Source organism: Rousettus aegyptiacus, unplaced genomic scaffold, assembly GCF_014176215.1.
Source record: "Rousettus aegyptiacus isolate mRouAeg1 unplaced genomic scaffold, mRouAeg1.p scaffold_m13_p_9, whole genome shotgun sequence".
Classification (NCBI taxonomy): domain Eukaryota; kingdom Metazoa; phylum Chordata; class Mammalia; order Chiroptera; family Pteropodidae; genus Rousettus; species Rousettus aegyptiacus.
Genome location: NW_023416312.1, coordinates 17165092 through 17187479, shown reverse-complemented (window position 1 = coordinate 17187479; position 22388 = coordinate 17165092). Strand labels below are relative to the sequence as shown.

General features: G+C 35.2%; 1 protein-coding gene across 10 annotated transcripts in view; it reads left to right on the top strand.

Moving 5' to 3' along the window:
* Positions 1-22388, top strand: part of DMD (dystrophin) — a 2254165-nt gene that overhangs the window by 1756400 nt on the left and 475377 nt on the right. The gene's annotated exons all lie outside the window — the stretch shown is intronic.

Below are 22388 nucleotides of genomic sequence, written 5' to 3'. Positions count from 1 at the left end.
GTACCTTTATAATGATGAAGAAGACCAGTGAAAGGTAAATGAGTTCCAGAAGATGATATAAATTACTGAAGAAGTCAGTTAGGTGGCCTTTATTAGGAGGAAAAGGCCACCATCAAGGGAACAAGAAACAGATTTTGAACTAAGAGCAGAAACTTAGAAGTAATGAAAATTGAAAATTAGAAGTATATGGAAATTGAGAGACCAAATCTTGAAATTGAGTTAGAGATTGAAAAGTAGAAACTCCTGTGAAACTGAACTTACATGGGTAACCCTGAGGGAATAGGACAGCTCTAGTCCTGAATTCTAGACAGTGGGTGTTCAGATGACCATTCAAAAGAAGATTCAACCTAAAGTTGTGAAGTTATATTTAAGGCCCTATTAAAAGGACTCTGATGAAGGGTGAGCTTGAATATGCGGACTTAGCATTGAAAAAAATCTCAAAGTTACTGCCTCTTCTCAATGACAAAGTTTGGACTTTCTGCTCCCAATGCAGATATGGTATCTGCTTGTTCAGTCAAATAAGGACAGAGTAGGCTCAGGAACACTTATTCATATGTAGTTGATAGGTATCACAGAGTCAACAGTTAGATCTCAATGGGAAATACCTGCTTTTCAAAGAGAAGCCTCTTTGGACAAGCAAATTAAGATCAGAAATTAATTTGGTGAGTTTAGGGAATGTAAGCTAAGAAGGAATCAAACAAAACAAAATGAAAAACACTTGTTCATAGTAAAAAACTAGAGCTTAAAGGGAGGTCTATCTCAGTGATGCCACTCTTTCTGGCAGTCCCCTCTCTCAGCATTCTCATGCTCCTTGGATCTCCAAGAAGCTCTCTCAGTTCTTTTGATCACTTCCTTAATGCCTTGGGATTCCTCATAGAAGAGGCTTTCAGTTTACGTGTTTTGACTTGATCCCTAGAAAGCTACCACTTAAGGAAGGTATATAGTTATTTCTCTAATGGGTAAAGTAAAATAGAATATTAGAAGCCAAAATACATTTTTCACTGGCCCATACAGAATCTGCAATTTGCCAAGCCTCTACAGTTCTTTTCTGTTCCTTTTTCTCATATACTCTGAAAATTCATCCACTGGTGTAATTTCAGCCTGTTGATGACTATCCATTTATACCTTTTTGCAGCTGAGAATGATCTTTTGAGTTTCAGATCTGTATATCTTACTGACTTTTTTACATTTTAATGTCCCTCAGGAACTTCAAACAAAATAGGTCCAACGCTGAACTCATTTCTGCCCTCTTTCAACCTCTTTCTTCAAATGCAACCTACTTCTCATCCTATGAACATTACCACAAACCATTCAGTTGTCCAAATCAAAAACTTGTACTCTTCCTCCTACAATTCCAATAGCTAAGCTATCACAGAACTATTTACTGTCTAATAGCTTTCAAATTCAGTCACTTCTCTTCATCTCTACTCTTCAACTATCATGTCTTGCCTGAATGACATCATTCACCTAACTGGTTTCCCTTCTAGTCTTCCCACTTCCCATTCATTCCCTATATAAATTCAGGATTATCTTTCTAAATACAGTATATTCATGTAGCTCACCCTCTTCTCACTTTTAACCCCTTCAGTGTCTAACCAATATTATTTAAGGACAGTTCACATTTTTTAAAATGACTTCAAGGTCTTGCATAATTGGGCCTTTCCTTTAAATTCCAGCGTAATAATTTTCTCCTCCCTCAGTCTCCCACTCCCACACAATTAAGTAATATTGAGCTATTTTCATTTCATCACAGCTACATTTTTTCTTCTCAATTACCTGATAACCTCACATATTTATATATATATATATATATATATATATATATATATATATAATCCATATTATATAGTATATAGCATATACCATATAGTATATAGTGTATACAGTATATAGCATATATAGTGTATATATATATACACACACATACATACATATATATAATACATATTTTATATATATACATAATCCAGGTCTCAATGTAAATGCCAATTGCTCTAGGAAGTCTTCTCTAGCTACCAACTCCAAAGCCCGAGCTCTTTAGGCTCCCTATTAATGTGCTTATCTCACTACACTGTGGTTAAGTGTTTGCTAGTCTTAGTCTCCTGTGAGAATGTTGACTCTGTGAAAGTATGCACAATAGCTGTTTGTCCACTATGTTACCTAGCACTTAGCTTGGCATATAGTAAGTAGCCACCCCCCCCAAAAAAAAATTTCTGATTAAATGATAAACAAGCAAGTAAAAAATAACTACAAGTGTTTTGGTGTGCCAATAACTCAACATGGAAGAAAAATGCATTCATTAGAATTGCTTTCAGTTTAAAGTAACAGAAAACCCAAGTTCAGTAGCTTGCCCAATAAAGGTCTATTTGTCTCACTTAATGAGAAGTTTAGAAATAGGCAGATGCTGATGTTGGCTCAGTGGCTCAGCAATGTCAGCCCTCAAGTCTCCATGTTCTTGTCATTTCCTTCAGAACATGTATGTTCCAGCAAGAAAAAGAAGGGGAAGGGGCAGTGCTTATATCAGGAAAGCAATGGCTTTCCCAGGAAATTTAGGGCCAGACTATGCCATAAAGCCACCTCTAGTAACTAGGAATTGAGGTAGAGCCAGCCAATAAAGAATGTCTGCCAAAGGGCATGGAAAGAATAAATCAATAAACTGGCAAGCTTTGGCTGGACAGCATTAAGTTCCCTGGAGTGATAACCAGTCAAATCTTTGAGTAAATATAGTACATTCGTGTAGCTCATATATTCATGTATAGTATATCTGTACAGTATATTCATATAGGACTGTAATAACAATGGGCCATTGGGGCTTGATGGTTGTTCTGGTCAGTGTGAGAGCTCATGAGAAGAGCTGGGTTCTCTATTAGTTACTGATACCTTTACATTAGGTCATAGTCTATGTATGCTATGTGTCAACTGCACAGATTAAACCATATTCTACCTGGCTACAGCTTCTCTTATTTTATGTTCTTATAGATCTTATACTAAAGTACAAGAAAATTCTTTTTGTGCTCCTTTGCATTCTGACCTTTTTATCCAATACCTTACCCAGCTAAACCCAGAAGTGAAGTAACATCATTATCCTCCTTTAGATTTATGCTATCCAATTGGGTAGCCACTAGCCATAAGTGGCTACTTAAATGTAAATGTATTACAATTAAGTAAAATTAAAAGTTTTTTCTCCATTTCATCAGCCACCTTGAAAGGACTCAAGAGCCATATGTAACTATCAGCTTCCCTATCAGACAATGCAAAGCACAACATTTCCATCATCACAGAAAATTTTATTGACAGCCCTATACTAGATTATCTTAGTCTATGTTCTAAGCAGTTTAGGGTACATTTATAAGAATTACATACTATATTACTTCAAAAGGAGTTCTTGCCAAATTGTATTTTTAAAAATTGTTTCCTAACAAAGTGGTCCATATAATCCTATTTCCTAGTTTCTACCTCATTTATTCTATTTGTGTTTTCTGAAGTTGGTGTTCAAAGCCTCAAAAACTATAACTATCACAGGATATGAACACTTTCACTTTTGTTGTTAATCATATAAATGTAATTTTAAAAGAGAGAGATTATTAATATTGATATTTGGGTTTTGGAGAAAAAATATCTCATATATCTGGAAAATATCTGAAACCAAGACTTTTTAGGTAGGAGGGACTCTGTTGAAAGCATTCTGATTACATTATTTCTCACAGTTCACGTTTTACTACTGAACATTAATGTATTACTTGCTCCGAAATTTTCAATTATATGGGTAAATATATGCAAAAATTTTGTATGTTGAGAAGCCTGTTTCAAGCAATAAAGTCCTCAGTTTAAATTGCTGAATATTAAATAAAATAGAAAAAATGTAACTTAGAAGAACTTTACTTCCATATCATACACTGGCAGGCTGTAGTTTCAAGACATACTCAAAAACAAAAGTCAAATAATTTTGTTTTGTATTTTAGTGTTCAAGTTTATTAATAGATCAGAGGAATCTTAAAATTCTACACTGGCTCTGATAAGGCCTTTATTTATCATTTTATATAGATAAATGTAAATTGCCATGTGGGCCTAAAAGGAATTAATCTACCATTCATGAATAAAAGAACAAGTTGATTCTCAACTAAATTCTGTAGTTTAACAATTCAGATCAGAACATAGATCGTTGTTGTGACTTGGGTAAGAAAACATTTTATTTTCCTAATCATATGCCCTATAAAGTACATGTCAATATATAAAGGCAGAAGTGTGGGCCTCTGCAAGTTCATTTCTTGCTCTCCAATCTCTGTGAATAGATAGGAATTGGTGAATAAGATAATATTAGATGTGATATTACAAATTATTGTGAGAAGCCTCTAAAGATTATATTTCAAGGACTGCCATCTGGCTGATGACATTATGATGACACTGTCATGAGATTTCATTTTCTTATTTCTATTCCAGGATCACTTTTTAAATGAGAAATGAACATTAGCTCTGAATTGTCTGTCTGTAGCTGTGTGAGGCCTTCTACAACCACCAAATAGCAGGGAGCAAACTTATGAAGTGCAGGGGCTGGTGCTAGCATCAGAAGGTTCAGTATGGCTGGATATTCCTCATAAAAACTCCCAGATGCCTCAATAACCTCTCTAGATTATAAGAAAGATATAATACGTATGTGTGTACATATAAACATGTATAGATGCACATGCATGTACATACATGAAAATACACTATTCCTTAATATCTCAGTAGTCTCCTGTCCTCCCTAACAATACATTTCAAATTTTAATAATACAATTAATAGTTGATAAACTGAAAAATTATCACCTGTGTTCTTCATCTTTAGCAACCGCGAAGGTACCTGTTGCTTCTCTATTCCTAGATCCTTCCCTTCTTCACATTAAAGAAACATGAAAAAGAAGAAAAAGCAATTATTGATCTTTTTATACATGTGCAGCAAAAAGCTACTCCAGCTGGATACTGGATCTCTTTCACATTCTCCAACATATTCTGTTAGTAATAGTTTTTGCCTTCTTTCTCTGAGATCTTCATTTACTTTTTCTTCTTACACCTCCCTTAAGCCAACCACCATGCCCAAGTCTCCTCATCCTAAAAGAACTTTTTTAGGATACCATCTTCTCTATACAGCTATGCTTGTTTCCCCATACCCTCAAAGTTTTTGAAGCAGTAATTGACATTACCATTTCCTATTCTTTAGCTTCAGGTTATACTTTGATCAACTCAGATCTGGCTTCCCCGGCACCACAACTTCGCTGAAAACAAGGGCTCATTAAAATCATCAGTGGCTTTTGCAATAGCTAATTTCTCTGTTTTTATCCACCTACTTGACTATTTTTTAACATTGGTCCTGTTGATGAACTCTGTTAGTTGAAACTTTCTCTTCCTTGTTTTCCAGAATGGTAATATCTTGCAATATTTCTCTAATCAATATAATAAATATGAAGTGCTTGACACGAAGCCTGGCATTGGTACTGGGTATACAGTAGTGAAAATCCATACTCTCATGAAGCTTATATTCTGGGAAGGCGAAGGTGGGAGATAGACTTTAGCAAATAAAACAGTGAAATATACTGTAGATCAGAATATGATAAGTGAAATATACACTATATCAGGTCATGATAGAGGAAAGAAGTTGAGGTTGTATGTGTGTGTGCATTTACACATGTGTATGGTGAAAGAGATGTGCCATTATTTAAATGTAGTAATTAAGAAAAGTCTCACCAAAAGGGTGACATTTAAGCAAAACCTACAGATAATTGGAAGAAAAACAGTCTAGGAGGGTCTTTATGAAGTAAAAATGTCCTTTGGCATTGGAAAGTTAGAGGAACCTTAAGGAGATCAATATGACAAGAAAGGGTCAAGTGAGCAAGAGTATTATAGAGAATTAATTCAGAGAGGTAGTAAAATCTGATTACATTGGGTCTTATAGGCCCCTGTAAGGACTTTTGCTTTTACTTTGAATAAGGTGGGAGCCATTGGAAAGTTTTGAGAAAAGGAATGGCATGGCTTTTTTCTTTTTGACTAATACTTTTAGTTATCACTAAGAAAGAAGAGTAGGGGTATGGTGACATTTGAGAGTGAGTAAAAAATGTAATACATAATGTTATTCAACTATTTCTGTTTCGAGTAACCAAAATACTGTACCTTTTATTTTTTAGGATGTTAATATGTTTTTATTTTTAAATCACAGTTGATATTCAATATTATATTAGTTACAGGTGTACAACATAGTGATTAGACATTTATATAACTTACAAAATGATCACCCTAATAAATCTAGTACACATCTGACACCATATAGTTATTACTATATTGTCAACAGTATGCCTTATACTTTAATTTACATCCCCATAACTATTTCATAACTACCAATTTTACTTATTAATTCCTTCTCCATTTTTCCTCCAACCACAACCCCCCTCCCATTTGGCAACCAGCAAAATATTCTCTGTATCTATGAGCGTATTTCTGTTTTGTTCGTTTTGTTCTTTAGATTCTACAGGAAGTAAAATCATATGGCATTTATCTACCTCTGTCAGACCTACTCCACTCAACAGAATATTGTCTAGGTCCATCCATATTGTTGTAGATGGCAAGATTTCATTCTTTTAATGCCTGAGTAATATTTCATTGTATATATGTACTACCTCTTCTTTATCCATTGATCCATTGATGGACACCCAGGTGGCTCCATATCTTGACTATTGTTAATAATGCTGCAAAGAACATGGATCCTCATGTCCCTTCAAAGTAATGTTTTGGTTTTCTTTGAATAAATACCCAGAAATGGGAATAGTAGGTCCTTGTCTATTGTTATAGGTTGTTTTAAAGTCTATTTTGTCTGGTATAAGTATTACTACTCCAGATTTTATTTCCATTCATTTGTTTATTTCTGTTTCCATGAAACATCTTTTTCCATCCCTTTACTTTCAGTCCGTGTGTGTCTTTTGATCTGAAATGAGTTTCTTGTAGGCAGCATATGTAAAGATCTTGTTTTCTTATACATTTAGCCACCCTATCTTTTGATTGGAGCATTTAATCCATTTGCATTTAAAGTAACTGTTAAAAAAATAATCGTCGATAGAAATGTAGTTATTGCCATTTTATTATTCATATTTTTTTTCTTAAAGAAGTCTCTCTCCAACATTTCCTGTAATACTGGCTTGGTGATGAACTCCTTTAGCTTTCTTTGTCTGTCCTTCAACTCTAAATCATAGCTTTTCTGGGTAGAGTAGTCTTGGTTGTAGGTCCTTGCTTGTCATCCCTTTGAACATTTCATGCCAAGCCCTTCTGGACTGCAAAGTTTCTGTGGAGAAATCAACTGATAGTCTTATGGGTGCTCCCTTGTAGATAACTAACTCCTTTTCTCTTGCTGCTTTTAAGATTCTCTCTTTGTCTTTAAACTTTAGCATTTTAATTATGATGTGTCTTGGTTTGGGCCTCTTTGTGTTTATCTTGTTTGAAACTCTCTGTGCTTCTTGGGCTCGTATGTCCATTTCCTTCACTAGATTAGAGAAGTTTTCCATAATTATTTCTTGAAATAGATTTCTAATTCTTTGTTCTCTCTTTTCTTTCTGATATCCCTATGATGTAAATGTTAGGCTTGATGTTGACCTAGAGGCCTCTTGACCTATCCTCTTCTTTTTTTTTTTTGAATTCTTTTTGCTTGTTGCTCTTCTGATTCAGTGTTTTTTGCTACCTTATCTTCTAAATTGCTGATTTGATCCTCTGCTTCATCTAATCTACTGTCGATTCTTCCTAAGGGATTCTTCATTTCAATTATTGTAATTGTTTATATCTGACTGGCTCTTTTTTATGTTTTCTATTTCTATTTTTATGTTTTCTATCTATTTGTTAAAGTTCTTACTGAGTTCATATACTCTTCTCCTAAGTTCATTGAGTATCCTTATAACCAGTGTTTTGAACTCTGCATCTGGTAGACTGCTTTTCTTCATTTGTTTAGTTATATTTCTGGAGCTTTGTTCTGCTTTCTTTGTCTCCCCATTTTGGCTGTCTCCCGGTATTTGTTTCTATGTGTTAAGTAGAGCTGCTATATCTCCCAATCTTGGAAGAGTGGCCTTATATGGTAGGTATCCTGTGGGGCTCAGTGGTGCAGTCTCCCTGGTCCCTTATCTCGGGTGCTCCAGGTGTGTCCCTTGTATGTGTTATGTATGCCCCTTCTATTGTAGTTAAGCCCTGGTTGCTGTTTCCACATCAATGGGACGGATTGACCCTTGAACTAATTAGTTGTGAGGACTGGCCATGACTACAGTGAAGGGCTGTTGTGTAGGGACTTACCCTATGGAGCAGGATTTGCTTTAGCAGGGTTCTAGTGCCAACCCAGTCCACCTTTGGGTATGTTTTCCTTGGATGGGGCCCTGGGTGGTTCTATGGCTCAGACCAAAGCTAGCCACTGGGCGTGTAGGCTGGGGAATCCTGGGAGGGTCCCTGCCACAGGCCAAGTTCTGCCACATCCTGTACCCTGCTCGAGGCCACCTGGCATGGAATACCAAGCAATCTGCAGTTGGTCACCACCCAAGCTGGGCTTGTATGTGCCTGGACAAACCAAGCTACAAATCAAGGCTGGCTGCCACTAGTGCCAGGTTTGGAGCTACTCAGCAAGAGGTATGGGGCACTCCAAGGCCAGATGTTGTTTGTTTAGGTTTTGTGAACCTTTCAGAGATCTTAGGAAAGTCTGAGCATGAGCCAAGACAGGCCATTTGTATGTAAAATCCACTGGAAGCAGCTTTGGCGGGCTCACAGTTTTGTAGGGAGGGGTTGTAAGGAATCCCCTGAGCAGCGTGACTGGTGTTAGCCAGGTTGATAGAAACACAGATATGGCAACTGCCTGCCTCTGCATGCCTGGAATGGGGATGGCTCAACAAAGGAATAATAGCTTCTGCTAGCACTTCTTTCTGGGAGAAAGCTGCCCCTCCAGCCCTCTCCGTGAAGCCAGACCAGTCAACTCCTCCCAGCTCCTTTCAAGCTACTGCCCCAGTGTTGGAGCTCAGAGTAAGTGAGTCTATCAGTAAGTCCCTGTATGAGCCCTTTAAGAGGAATATCCGTGACTCTAGCCACTCTCTGTCTCACTCAGCCACAATCTCTGCTGATTTCTACAGCCAGAAGTTATGGGGACTTCTCTTCCTGCCATTGGAACTCTAAGTTGGGAACCCTGGTGTAAGTCTGGGAACTCTAACTCCTCCAGGGAGACCTTTGCAGGCGAGATATCCCTCCTAATTCTCCACCGCTACACTAGGGTGTGGGAGCAGTCTGTTCTGCGTCTCCAACCCTCCTACCACTCTTAAGGTAGCTTCTTCTGGGTGTCCCCAGTTGTAGGACTTCTGTTCATATAGACTTAAGACAACTCTCAATTATGGCTGTTCTGTAGCTTAGTTGTAATTTTTATGTCAAATAGCATGTTTTGAGTTACCTGGCCCCTCTGTTATAATAGACTGAAGGCAAGCAGTGAAACCATTAGGTGACTGTTGTCATAATTCAGTCAAGAAATGACTGTGGTTTGGACTAGAAGAGGAAAGACAAATGTGGTAAGAAATAGTTAGATCCTACTGTATTTTGAGAACAGAACCCAAAAAGTTTTATAATGAATTGGATTTAAGTGTGAAAGAAAGAGAAGAGTCAAGGAAGTCAATAGAATTTTTAGCCTAAGCAACTGGAAAATGAGGTACCAATTTACTAATATGGGAGAGATTCTGAGAGCAATATATCTTAGGGAAATGATGTGGACATGTTACATTTGAAATGCCTATTATGTATCCAGATGAGATATGGACTAGATAACTGGATATAAAATCTGAAGTTCTAGGGAATGTAATGACTTGAGATAGAAATTTGGGAATTGTAACAATAATCGATATAGACTGCCTTTGCTCTGTACAACCCATAAATGTTGGTGCTCCATTTTTAATTCTCTCTTCTTTCTCTATACACATTTGAGCACCTTTGTCTGTTGGCTTCAACCACCATTAAGACTCCTCAGTTTTTATTTTTATCTTACATCTTTCTCCTGATCTTCAAAATTGTACTTACAGCCACCTACCTTATATCTCCATCTGCACATCCTACAGGCTCCAAAATGTCTAAAGTAGAATGCAGTATCTACCCCTAAAATAATGCTAGATTTCCTGCGTTTTCAATATAGTTGAATTTCCTAACTTCATTGTCTCTAAAACTGGAAGCACGAGATTTATCTTCTACCTTTTTCTCCCACTTTCTTCTTTACTGACACATGTATTAAATTGACTACTGAATTCTGTGAATTCTACTTCAAAAATTGCTCTAGAAACTATTCCCTTTTCTTTACCACCTCATCCTAAAGCCTGTCCATATTTTGCCTGGTAAATTGTGACCACCTTTTCTCTGTGCTCCCAGCCATTGAATCACTACACTCGTTTGAACTTCGTATTGGCCCCAGCATTGTTTTTCTTAAAACAAATCTTCTGGTTTCCCTTTGCTCCTAACTCTCATTTTTTCCCCCTTTTGGAAACTTGATGGATGATACTTACATATGTGATATACTTCTGAAAGCATACTCAATTTTTTTCTGAAAACAAAAATAAACAAATAAGTTTGATTTTTTCCCAGAAAAGAAAAGCAAATTATATCACAAATTTTTGCTTGTTTGTCAGTTTGTTTATTTAGCAGAGGGACAGGCATGCAAACTTCATTAAAGCATTGTATGCTCTGTCCACAATGCTGTCTTTTTTCAAAACATTTTTGGAATTTCTTTTCTGGAACTACCTAGGGACTATTTTGTTTGTGACCATCAGAAGACTGTTGTATTATTGTTAGCCACACCTTGTATTTGATCAAAAATTGTACTCAATAATTATAAATTGAATGAAACAATTAATCAAGTGTTGGTACTAAATGGCTTTGGATTATTTCCAAAATTTTAAAGGGTAAAGATTTGTTGCTGCCTTTGATACTATGTAAGGAATGCGATATGATGCTAACAGGACATTTATTTAAAATACAACCTCTTATTAAGTCAGGAACCGCTTATGATATATTTGTAACATGTTATAGTCATAAATAATAAAGCTACAGATGACCTTAAAGCCACCGGCTCAAACTTCTCAATTTAGAGAAACCCATTTTTTAATTCCTCTCATGCAAAATATGCCTTCTATTCAATGTTAAGGGCTAACAGGATTTGGTACATTAAAACATCCAATTCACTAGCACCTCCCTCCTTTGAGTACACTTCTTTTGGAAGTTTCTTTTGGCTCTTCAAGAGAGAGTTATATATATAGTTATAAGGCACTTCCATTTTTATACTGCTGAGACCCAATCTTCCCAACTGGTTATGACGCATAAGAATTCTTGCCATCTTACAATAGGATAATATAATACCTGTAATGGGAATCCTTGGGGCTCTGGACCAGGGAGTGTCATGATTCATACAGATCTAAAAGGTTCATGGTGGTAACCGCCTGCTTCATTTTATGTTATCTCCTTTAAAGTACTTAGAATGTTTCTACCTTGCATGGATTATATGCAAAGGGAGGCATTTGGAACCATATCACTGATGATTTACTGGTGTGAAAAATTAACTGGTGATATAACCAAGTAGTCATTTTCCTTCTAAGCTAGTCCTTTGGTTCTAAACCAGGCTCGCCAGCCCACCAAAGTGTATGCTTAGAAATGTTTCTACATACAATTTAGCCATGAAAAGACTCTAAAATTAAATTTGTCTTTGTTTCCTAAAGACAAATTGTTGGGCAGAAACAGATCTTTCTTTTCTTTATTCAAAAATTTAATGTTATGGTGACTAAAATTAAAACAAATGGGAGTTTCCCTTACTTGATTTAATTGCGCCGTTAATGTTAGGATCCATTATATTACTTTTCAATTATATCTATATTTTTCAGTTTCTTTGCATCACTATCATTCTCAAAAAAAACTTCTTTAAAATAGCAAAATATATAAATTAACTAGAGTTTATTTTTAGAAAGTTGAGTTATATTGGAAAATGGATATATTCATCATTTGACTTATAATTTTATCTGTCTAATTCTAGTAATCATATAGTTTAGGAATCTTTTGGCTTTCTTCAATTTATAATAGGAGTTCTTTTATAAATTATTAATTTAATCGCATTTCTCATTTTAAAAAGTTATGCAGGACATATAGGTATTAGTGAGTTTTGTAAAATTTAATCTTTTCAATTTTCCCCAAAAAAGAGGGCATCATTTAAGCATTTCTTGGTGGTAGGCAACAGCAGGTCTTTTTTCTGTCCTCTTTTACCAGTTGGGAAACCTGATACCTTCCTTGGCTAATTGAAGCAAAGAGCCAGCTCAGTTCCTTTATCTTCTTGCTTGGAGAAATTTCAGAACCTTGAGCCTAACAGAATCTAAACTCCTGGCAGCCACTACCTACTTCCCATCCCAAAGCCAAACAGCCTTCTATCTTCAACCCTGCATTCTGCTTTGTGTTTCTATGCCATTTTTTGACCCATAAAACTATTTATCTTGTTTCTGAGCCCAGATCGTGCCTTTTTGATTTTCTGTTTTTTATATGATATATACCATTGTTCTGTGTTTAGAAGTTTCTTCTATATATTGAAATAATTTTCCTAATATAAAGTAATACTTATTTAATTTTTTAATTTAGAAATAATCACTTTTAACATTTTTTAGTGTTTCCTTTCATCATATTTTTATAAGTATATTTTGCCTGTTTTCATTTTACTAACTCCAGCTGATTAACAGTTGAATCCATATTCCGATAGCTTTTTTCTTTTCAAAATCCCTACTACATTTTTATTAGTGAAATAATAAGCAGGTATTATTTTTTTTTTCAAGAAAAAAATATAAGAGGAAATACTTCCTTGAGGTACATGGTGACTTATTGAAACGCCAGAAACAAAAGCAATCCCCTCATGCCTCTAGCCAATGATTTATGCTCTGGCCATTCTGCCTAGCATCAGTATTCACCCAAAGAGATGAAAACTATATAAATGAGACAGTAAATCAATTCCCCATTCAAAGCGGCGATTGTGTATTTTAAATATCTTCTAACATTCATCTTTGCAGCAAGCTTCATCAAATCCCTAATGTGTTACTCATTATATCACTCTGTCCAGTCAGTATCTTCATGCCGCATGAAGTATTTAAAACAAGACAAACAGACGGAATTTAAACACCTTTAGAGATTATCACCTACAATGAATATACTTATGGCTACTCCCACAGCTCCTAAGGAGCTGTGTTTTTCTTCTATATTGCATGTGTTTTACATCTACCTAGTAAAATTGAGTTAGCTATTGAACATTAACTTGATCACAAGCTATTTTTAAAAAATATTAAATGAAATAAACCCTCCATAAAAATGACCAAATACAGTTTTCATCCTGAAACTAATTAAGTGAATAATAATGATGAATTCATGATTATTTATAAATTTTATGCGTTTTTGGTGGTGAGCTGTGACCTATCAATATCCACTATATAAGCAGTGCCTAAATTGCCTATTAAAAAAGAAATGCTAAAAGGGCATTTTTCTTTTTAGCTGTGAGGATAGCTATTGACCTCCACTTAGAGCTGGTGTTCCAAATCAAAATCTGTGACTCTGAGACCTGTGTCTCCCTTCATCACTGTTTAGTGGATACATATCAGCTTAGAAGGAGGTTCTGGCAGCTTTTCACAGTAATTTAATCTCATCTCTATCCCTTTCTACATTTTCATCAATGACTTGCATGAAGACATAGGTAGCATTCTTATCAAATTTGCCAATGACACAAAGCAGGGAAAAATAGCAAATATAGTAGACAAGAATAACAGCAGCCAAAAAGATTTCAATGAATTGGAGTGGTAAGCTGAATATGGAAAAATGAAATGTAAATAAAAGGTGCTATACTTCAGGTAAAAACAAAAAAAGTAAAAACAAAATTCAACTGATTTAGACTGTGTTTCCTGAAAACATAGAAACGAAAACTTCCTGAAGTGGAGAGTTATGTGCAGAAGGTTTGTTGGAGAGTGTTTCAATGAGTACACATGTAGGGTTATGAGTGAGGCAGATTTAGGCAAAGAGAGAAGCTAACCCGTAGTGAATCTGAAGACTCGGCAGATTCTAAGGGTAACTCTTGGACCTGCATGACCCTTAAGAGATGTTCTGAATTGAGGTAATAGGGCTGAGCCTTGGTACACCAGGATCAACCAGTTTGGTTCTGGGTCACCCTGTGAGAGAGGACAAGCTTGGATAAAACAGTAACTTACAATTGAAGGAAATTTCCAGCAAGAGAGACAGCTATGAGCTCTTAGCACCAATATTCCCACCAGCTAGGGCAGGGAATCTTGGCAGAGCATCACTGTATACACTACCCCAGTGTTACTCAAAGGGTAGTCTTTGGACTAGCAGCATTGGTATCACCTATGAGCTTGCTAGAAATGGAAATGCATGAGTCCTACCCCAACTTACTAAGTCAGAATCTCTGGGGGTAGGTACCCAAAAAACTTTTAACAAGCTTTCTAGTCTCCAAGTTTATTGATGATAATCTCCCTCTCTCCCTTCTTCTCCCTCTCACAAATATACACACACACCGTAGTGGAGCAATGGCAAAAGAAAGCTATGAGGATACTAGGCTGGATAAATTCAAGCATGTAATCTAATATCAAGAATTTATTTTTTGTCTTAGTAGAGAAAGGGATTTTGTGATGAAGCTGCCCAGAGATGGGACAGGCCATCTTGAAAGTTTGTAGAAGTATTCAACAACAGATTGGGTAATGCCTTTGAAAAATAACTTCAAGTTATCAGGTGGCACATAACTTTAGCATCCTTATCTCCCCATAAGGTCTTGTTCTATAGTAGCTTTTTTTCCCCAAATAAAGTTCTTCTAAAACTAGTTCCATTGTATCTTAATAAGTGTTAACTTAGGAATGGGTTATAATGGGTTATATGTTTTTTAAATAATCAATAATAGGTTAAAGGCAATCAGATTTATTTTCTATTGAATTAATTAGATTTTTTTATTATGGCATATACATTGTGAATAAATGAAGTATGTGTGTTTGAGAATATATGGGGAAAGAGATAGACTTACATAGTATATATCCTTTCTAAAACTTGACCATGGAACCAATTTCTCAAGAATATTACATGATTCCATAGCATCTGGTCCAATGATTAGTACTAAGTAAGCATTTTTAAGATACATAGCATAGCCTCTAGCCTAGACCACTGTATGGAGATCATTTCACTGAGAGTTACCTGAATAGTATTCTCAAGTACTATTAGCTCAACTCTACACTTGGGCATATGCCTATAAATTTGCCATCTAATCAAAAGAAGTTGTATTATTCTACTACTCTACTCAGATATTTTCCTAGTATTTTCTTGGGACTATTATTCACACCTTATATTCTGTTAGAGGTTTAGGGAGTTTTTTTCTTGGAAGACATAGATAGATGATAGATAGACAGATGATAGATGATAGATAGATAGATAGATAGATAGATAGATAGATAGATAGATAGATAGACAGACAGACAGACAAGGAGAGGGAGAATGAAGGAGTACAGGAGAGAAAAAAAAAGAAAGAAGAATAAAAGAAGACAATGATGACACAGAGAGAGGCTGATTCTCTGGTACAGCATATTTGACTCATACTGAATATTTTCCTGAGACTTTCTACAATGAATATGGAGGAGAAATCATTTAGAAATCATAGAAGTAATTTAGGATACCTTCAGGAAAAGAAGTCTCTTTTTTAGCAGACAACAATAAATAATAGAGTTTATTATAATTTCTGGGATCTGCTAATCTATTTTTCCCCCCTGGAACAAACTCCATTAACCCTCCTTGATACTCTGGCCTTACCAAAATTTTAATAGTGTGGGACTAACTCTTATAGTTTTATTTCCCACACTAAACATATAATCTACAACCTGCTAATGATTAGCCTAATTGTTAGGTTGCTGCTGCTGACAAAAAAAATTATCCTGGCAGGTAGACAATTGTAGAATCCCAGCAAAGCACTTGGTGTGTGTGTGAGTCAGCCTCCATATACTTCTCATGTAGAGTGGTCAACTCATCTCACTTGGATTTCATTCCTGATGGGTAGATCAGGCTACTCTAAGGGGAGGCCAGGATTTTCAGTAGAGCATTCTGGAGAACCAGGGTTGAAGCTCAAAGTTCTAGCAGGATGTTCCAGACTCCTTTGCAAGCCAGGGGCTTGAGACTAGATTCCTTCTTTACTACAAGACCTTAACTGATAGGGTAGGGCAGCTTTGCTCGGCCCAAGTCCTTCTCTCTCTTGTCAAATGACAAGCAAGTAGACAGACATATTTACAACTTGCTAACCCACATTTCAAATGAATGTGACATTTTACAAGTCGGAGTTACTCTTTTCTGAATCTGTGTTGCCAATTTCAATATCAAAATATTTATAACTCAGATGAGGATACTGAGGCACAGAAAGTCTGTGACTTTCTTAAGCTCGAAATCCCAGCTTTATTGCAATTCTGATGCAGAGATTTTTGTATTTGAAGGAAAGGGAAAAAAATTCTTCATTTTCTTTTCCTTATGTTTATCTTGCAGCATCACTTATATGATGTCGAGTTCTCTAATTTTTTGAGAATTTTCTCATTAATAGCGACTTGTTACTTTTTCATCATATTTGAAATAGTTCTATTGCTTTTCTACCTTTGCTAGCATCATTAAAGTGACTGGCTCCAAGAGAGCATCTAAGCAAGTATTTGCCATTTTTCCTGGAAAAGCAAGTTTCTCTCCATCTTCTTTATCTGTGTTTCAAAGTTTTGCCAAATTTTGCTTTTGAAAATTGGTTTTCTGTTAGAGTCTTACAATTCTAACTTTGAAAGAAAAAGTCCGTCTCAAGCAGTGACAGTTATGTGTGCACTCGTGCAATTACTATTTAATAAAAGTAAAGTGAAAAGACTGATTCATATGCATTTGTCATTTTCTAATTAATTGCTTCAGGAAAAGTTCAGTGCTCATTCTTTGCCAGGTATTGTAATAGGTTTTTGTAATGATGAACAAAATTCTCCTTGAGTATATATTCTACTCATAAAACAAATATGTAATATTATTACTTCTAACACCAAGACTACACCAGTACTTTTATTTCGACCATATTTTTTTCACGAAGATTAAAATAATTGCAACTATGTCACATGTTGCAAGTTTTAAGAGCTACTTTAAAAATATGCTGCAGGAAAGACATGATCAGGTGAAGAAAATTATGTTCATATTTTCAAATGAGGAATCAGAAATATGTGTACTTATCAAAAACACTCAATTTTTACAGTTTATATGAAGAACTAATACTTTACCTATAGAGAATGACATTTTTTTTCTATAAGAACTCAGACTACTTAACCATAAACTAATTATTAAACTTAGTCCCAGAATCTGGTTATATAGTGTATGAATGTTGTAAACGAGAAACTGAAAAAGAAAAAAAATGCTGTTTATACACAAATCATTTTTTTTTCTGCGGGCACCATTTATTAAGGAAGGAAAGTGCATGAGTGACGTGCACAGTAGTGTCTAAGAGAAGTGGGGAGTAGCAATAAACTCTGACTAGTTTTTCTGACATTATAGCAGGGAAGTGGAAGAGCAGAGCTCAACTTTAGAAAGTTGCTTCAGGAGCCAGTGATTTCCTAAGTAATCACTGTAACATTTTTGAAATTAAATTCAACAGTTTGATTTACAGCAAGAAGAGAACAGATAGATCAAACTCAGAAGCACAGTCATTCTGAATGGCATTTATCTTCCCTAAATGTGCCGCCTCATCCTGTGTCAATTAAGTTTTCAGAGGTGATCTTCAAGGATATTCCCAAATGAAATGTATCGCAGTTATCCTATAAATTGGCCTCTCCCCTTGCACTGCTTTAGATGTGGCAAACTATTTCTTTGCACTTAAAGGATACAGAGAAAAAAATAAGGATTGGATCAAAAGATTTCGTAAGTCCTATTTTGCAGCTAGTAAAAAGTAACTCATGACCACATTTATGAGGACATTCATAGCAAATGTTTGGTCATCTACTTGCGTGGGATTTTACAGTGTTGTGCCATTATCAATGTTGTCATTAGTGTATACCTTGAAACCAACTAAAGCAAATCAGTTGGTTAGTCATTTAAGGGTCTTATTTAAACAATAACATCTAAATAGCATTTTTTTTTATTTTGAGAGATTATGCCAGCACGAGATGCTTTACAACTTCATATTCATACTTTAAAGTAAGTAGCAGTCACTCAAAGGGTTTCTAGTTCAGTATTCTTATAAATTGTGCATGTTAGACTTTGGAAAAACACTCAGGTAATGTGAGAGAGAGTAAGATTAAATGTGTGGATTTTTTTACTAAAGCTCATTGCTGATTATTTTTGCCAAACGTTGCTATATTAATTTCATGATACTCATAGCAGTAGACTGAAGTTTTAAAAATATGTGAATGTATACTTTTTTCTAGATAATTTTAAAGAATGTTATCTTACATGACGATGTCTTTATTTTTTTAAAGGTCAGAAACAAACTCTTCAAAGACTTAATTACTTTGATGACAGAGAATGTAAACTTTGTTTTCTAAAGGAGAACAGTCTATAGAAATATTGTTTACAATACTCAGATTGTTGACTAATTCTAAAGGAAAAAGACATTAATTAATTCACTGAGAGGTATTAACATATGTCTCATAAATAATGCATATCATGATAATTTGGCACAAAATTAATTTAGATTATGTTACATATAATAGATGAATATTCGTGTGTTACAACAGTCTTGACTTCTTCCCTACAAAATGATTAAAACTTACATCAGGAATCAGAATTTAAAATCCCACATAAATATAACTGTACCATAAGAAGAAAAAAATATTTCTTCTTTAGGGATATCCATAAGTTAAATATATTCATAACATGACATCTTGGAAGAAATGTTCAGCTTTAGGTAAATATGTATGCTTGGGAAAGGTAAAATTCAAAGAAACATTAACCCTACTGTGCCTCCTGTCTTATTTGTTATTTCTATCACTTCCCTTGTGCTCCTGTCCCCAACTTGGCCTCCCTCCTTCTTCATTTTTATCTCCACTTCAGTCTCCATGTGTTTCCCTATTATTTTTGGCATTTGTTTCCCGTGGGCTCTTGCACTTTGTCAGATCTTATGTACCCGTACCTGTCCGCATATTCCTCCAAACACTGTGGCTGTGAAATGCCTTGAATCTCAGCTCTCTCTAGAATCTTTGTTTTTTCAGTTCTCCTAATCCTCGGTAATTTTCCTACTTTTCTAGACTACTCAGTCCTATCTGGATATTTCTTTCTTCTGACTCTGTACTGTTATACACTTATAAAATGGCACTAAGGGCAGTGTGTTCTGAGCACATCTTGAGCACAGCCATCTGGAATGATGCCATGAAGTGGAACTACCTTGCTGTTGTGCATTTTTTCCACAGCGTGTGAAAACTGTCTCAATATGAATAGAAAGGTATCATAATTGAGGGAATAAAATGTACAAAAACGTCTTTGATTATTTTCCTCTAGAAATATAAACAGAAAAGATTTTGAACAGGATAAGCAGAATGACACTCATGTCAAATGAACACGGTGTTCTCATCTTACCATCTTATTGGAAATGTATTCCTTAAGACCCTGATATCTATCCGCTTTTCATTTTCAAATAATATGTATCTATCCATTAGTTGCAAATTATTTTTAATACATTTTTATATAAAAGGCTGTCCTTTCTGAAAGCTCACATTTGGAAAATAATTTGAAAAGTATTCACAGTATGTGCTTATTTCTCCTTTCAAGTTCAAACTCTAGCTATCTTAAGTTTGTATATTTAAAAAAATAATAATAATAAAGCTTACACTTTTTCACTCCTGCAAAAATAGGTTTACCAGAGTAGTGGGAATTTAAAATAAAATATTACCGTATACGTTAGAATGTGATTTGTTCCTTCCATCATGTTCACTGCCTTGCACCACAGCAAAATTGTAAATGTAAACTCATTCCCTAGAAGATCAGTGGGGCTGCAATTTTCAACTAATTGGGAGAAGCAGCCCTGAGTCAAGGACTGTCAGGCTGATTTAAATCTTAAGATATGATGATGATTATTGTGTCAAATGTAATCAAGAATGTGGGCTCCAAACTGACTAAAGGGCTGGCTGTTTTTAATTCAGGTTCATATATGAAATAGACCTCCATTTCACCGGTAGTCACAGCTGGCTGTAAAAGAGAGCAATTTTAAAAATGCAATTTCGTTCTGTATGGAGCTGTAAGAATCAGGGATTAGACACACAGGATGGGAAATATCCTCATTCTCTCCTTAAAAATTGTATTTATTTTCAGTATAATATCCTTCATCTTGAAATTTCCCTATAGCTCTTTATCTGTGATTTTCAACCTTCTCAGATCCAGTGCCACACCCTTTCTTTTCTTATAACAAATACTTTGTAACACCTTCTTTACTATCATAAACCAAAATGCATAGATAATATACCCTACCTATAGACATAGTTTTTTTAATGATGCCCTGACTTTAATTTTAAAGAGAAACAAGAGTCATTTATAATAAAATATGTATCTAGTATGCAATTATTTGGTCAAGATCAAACTAGAACACAAGTGAAGTTTGGAGATGATTATACTATGAATCCAATTTCAACAAATGCAAAATGACACCAAATCTTGGAAAAATTCTTAGCAACACAAAGTAAAATTTTCCTTGGATCTTCACGGCAATTAGTTGCATTTCTGAAAAATTTAACATGTATTAAAACCTTGACAAAAAGTATTTTGTGTTTATATGTAAAACTGAATTAAGTTCTAGGTTCAGGTGTTTATAAACAGGATTTTTTCCTATATGACTGTCCAGTGGGACATTTAAAAATGCTTGGGCCTTGGAACAGTTCTTTGCTGTGCACTAAAAGTCTACCATCTCCAGCCACTCCCCATGAAATGGCAGTAGCACTCTTCAACCACTGTGTTAGTTAAACATTCTCCCTCAATTTATAGAAAGCCTCTATCACGTGGTTCTTAATATTTGGTTAAATATTTTTCCAGACAAGAATTGATCTGCAGATCAATGAAATAGCAGTATTCTCTGAGAACCTAACCTATCAATTGGCGATATAGTTGCCATTTTTTTCAAGGCTGAAAGAAATGTGCAACCATTTAAGATCTGCTAGATTGTCTAGCAAAGTCTTTAAAAATTCTATGATTATCACTGCAGTTAAAGTCTATTCTCATCACCTTTATTGAATGGCGTGGTCTCTTCAAAAAGGTGATGGTGGCATCCCTCCCATAGCTATATTAATTGCCTTCAAACCAGATATTGACAAATGCAGTTAAATTCCATATCAATATCACAGGAGATGGTGTAGCTCCCCAAGACATTTCAAATGATGAATACTACTTAGATGGTGGCTATAAGAGAAATGTGAACCCTTTTCTTGAAGAGATTAGCCAGGTAATTTAGAAATAAACACAGATACACACATATACAAATAAAACATATCATACCTATATCTTTGAGGCAAAAATAATTTTTTACATTGTAGAAATTTTAGACTGGTGGGTAAGCAAAATGCAGAAGTCTATTTGCATTTCATCAGGGCATTTGACAAGGTCTTTCATTATAATCTTATGAATAAGTTGGAGAAATACTGGCTGGATGCAAAGTAAGTTGGATGGTTTACAAACTATTTCATGCTTTTACACAAAGGATGTCAATGAATAGATCACTGTCAAGTGGTAAAGGAAGATTTCTGGTGCCATGTAACAAGGTTCTATTCTCTTCCCTAACAAACTGGATGTTTTTTGACAGAATGTGAGTAGAGCTACAGAGTGGATGCCCATTCAAATCGATGGATGATACAAAGCAGGAGAAGGGTAGGAGTATGTTGGGTGATAGAGCCAAATGGATGGCTGGGTAGAATGACTTATAAGGCCCTTTCAGTATATGATATCTCTGGATCAATATCAAACTTATAGGCAATCAAAAACTTTTCCTAAATAGTAGATTAATTTTGACAGAAGTAACTGTTTGTTAGGCCCTTGTTTTCATAACACACCTAAACAATACATTGAATTAACATTCTTTGCAAAAATACTCCTTAAAAATTCAAATGAGAATAGGTTTTCATGTAAGAGTAGCAGAAATTGAGCCATTGAAAGTAAATGCAGTGTATTGCCCAGTGAAATAATTTACCATTTCACTTTCACTGCTAGTGCGAAACTTGATGAAAGATACGAGGTCCAAAGATTTTCATCACAGAATTGCTTATTGTCATTTTTAAACATCTTAGTGGTAACTAAATAATAGTCTATTATATAATCAATTTTCTATAATAAAGATGATATCTACAAATTATCGTGAGGTTCAACTGAAATCGCATATGTGAAAGCAA